This window comes from Penaeus japonicus, unplaced genomic scaffold (assembly GCF_977035675.1).
Source record: "Penaeus japonicus unplaced genomic scaffold, GWHDUDI00000001_assembly GWHDUDI00000029, whole genome shotgun sequence".
In the NCBI taxonomy this organism is placed as follows: domain Eukaryota; kingdom Metazoa; phylum Arthropoda; class Malacostraca; order Decapoda; family Penaeidae; genus Penaeus; species Penaeus japonicus.
This window is the reverse complement of record NW_028234431.1, coordinates 3,183,296-3,185,795: the sequence shown is the minus strand read 5'-3', so window position 1 is coordinate 3,185,795 and position 2,500 is coordinate 3,183,296. Positions and strand designations below refer to the sequence as shown.

The 2,500-nt window shown below is 29.7% G+C and overlaps 1 protein-coding gene across 1 annotated transcript in view; it reads left to right on the top strand.

The window, feature by feature from the left end:
- LOC122253801 (growth hormone secretagogue receptor type 1) overlaps positions 1-2,500 on the top strand; it is a gene marked incomplete at its 5' end in the record, with an annotated part of 131,271 nt that overhangs the window by 109,917 nt on the left and 18,854 nt on the right.

Genomic DNA, 2,500 nt, shown 5'->3' with positions numbered 1-2,500 from the left:
CATCTGCTCCGCAAATCTGGCTTATCCTTATCCTTTGTCTATCGCCAAACCGAGAGATCTATCTATCCTATCACAGCCAGTCAATCCATGTTTATGTCCCAGTAATCATGTACTCTTTATTTGACTTTGGTGATGCATATAAAAGATGGCTTAAACCTTAGACTAGACTAAACTTAGACTAGACTTAGCAAGGACATTTATATAACATATGAATTGGACCGGAACGAGAATCGAGCCCTGTGGGACGCCGTTCTCAAGATGCGTTGTATCTGATTTTCCTTTTTGCGTGTATGGCGCACAGAAGCTACTTCGTATACAACTTCTGCTCGCTTTTTTATCCTTGTTCTGACCACAGGGCATATACACGAGTTTACTTTTTTTCATTACAATCGTCCTTTCTAGACAATCCTTGTTGAAATTACAGGAAAGTACACATCATGAATGAATTTCGAGCAGTATTAACCACAGTCGTAAATACCATCGAAAGAAACTCAAATTTCTTAACCTCAATATTATTTCCAGAGTCGATTCAGGGGATCATTACGGACAAGGTGTCTCGTTATGTGATTTCGCATTGTGAGTATAACTACCGAATGACGTCATGAGGAAACGATCTATAAGATTACCTTACGTCGTTGCGGCCAGGCGAGGGAAAGCAACGTAGCTTGGAGTAAAAAAAACATCACTGATAAGAAACAAAAACAAACAAACATAGTAACGTGTACACAGCCATGATAAAACACAGCCACGTTAAGAAAGAGAGAATATCGTATTCTTTCTTCCCGTGGCTGTGTTTTATTGTAATATCAGTAAGGTTATCTGAGACAGTCGATACTCAGTTTAGCGTGGGGTAAAATACGAAAGCTTTGTAAAGGTGATGATGACTTTGCCTTTGTGAATGACATGTGCAGATCAGCAATGCTAAATTCCAGTCCCCTTTGTGGAGATATACCTTCGTCGTGCTTCTGAAATCTTTACCAATATTGCTTCTGAATGACTTCTGGAAAGTGAGTGTCAATTTGACGACAAATCATCCTCATAGTATTATGAAAGTATTGCCTTGACAAGAATAATTTTTGCTTTGATTAAAATGCTTATTACTTTGATCAAAATGCTTATAACTTTGACTAAGATACTTATTACTTTGATTAAAGTGCTTATTACTCTGACTAAAATATTACTTTGATTAAAATGCTTATTACTTTGACTAAAATACTTATTACTTTGATTAAAATGCTTATTACTTTGACTAAAATACTTATTACTTTGATTAAAATCCTTATTACTTTGACTAAAATACTTATTACTTTGACTAAAGTGCTTATTACTTTGACTAAAATACTTATTACTTTGATTAAAATCCTTATTACTTTGACTAAAATACTTATTACTTTGATTAAAATCCTTATTACTTTGACTAAAATACTTATTACTTTGATTAAAATCCTTATTACTTTGACTAAAATACTTATTACTTTGATTAAAATCCTTATTACTTTGACTAAAATACTTATTACTTTGATTAAAATCCTTATTACTTTGACTAAAATACTTATTACTTTGACTAAAGTGCTTATTACTTTGACTAAAATACTTATTACTTTGATTAAAATGCTTATAACTTTGACTAAAATACTTATTCCTTAATTAGAATACTTGTTACTTTGACAAAATACTTATCATTTTGACAAAAAAAAATCAGAGAAGTGAGACTCCTTTGTATCGAGTCTGTCCATCTGGCAACATGATATTTACATGCAAAATATTCCTCCGTCGAGATACGTAAGAATGATTAAATCTCTTGAAGTTGTTTTGTTTATGTAAATGAATGATGTTGATATCCCTTTGTTTTACACAATCCAACTGCAATGCGGAATTGCTTGCTTGCAGAGGACAATAAATAAAGCAAAGCCGGAATGCATACAGCGCATGTTATAACTCGTCAATATATAGTTAGACTCTGCGACAAAGGGAAGAATGTGCTGACATTTGGCTGACGAATTCCAGCGAATGTAATAGAGTATTGTCTGGGTCAGATGTATCACCTGTGTTTTAATTACTTTTTGTTTCGTCCCGACTATCAAACAGCGCACATACATATGCACGTAATTGTAATATATGTATATGTATATGTATATATATATATATATATATATATATATATATATATATATATATATATAGTATATATATATACATACACACACACACACACACACACACACACACACACACATATATATATATATATATATATATATATATATATATATATATATATATATATATATATATATATATATATGTATAATTTCGTAAAATAAGTAACCAATAATATATATATATATATATATATATATATATATATATATATATATATATATATATATATATATATATATAAACACACACATATATATATATGTATAAATATATACATATATACATATATATATACATATATATATATATATATATATATATATATATATATATATAT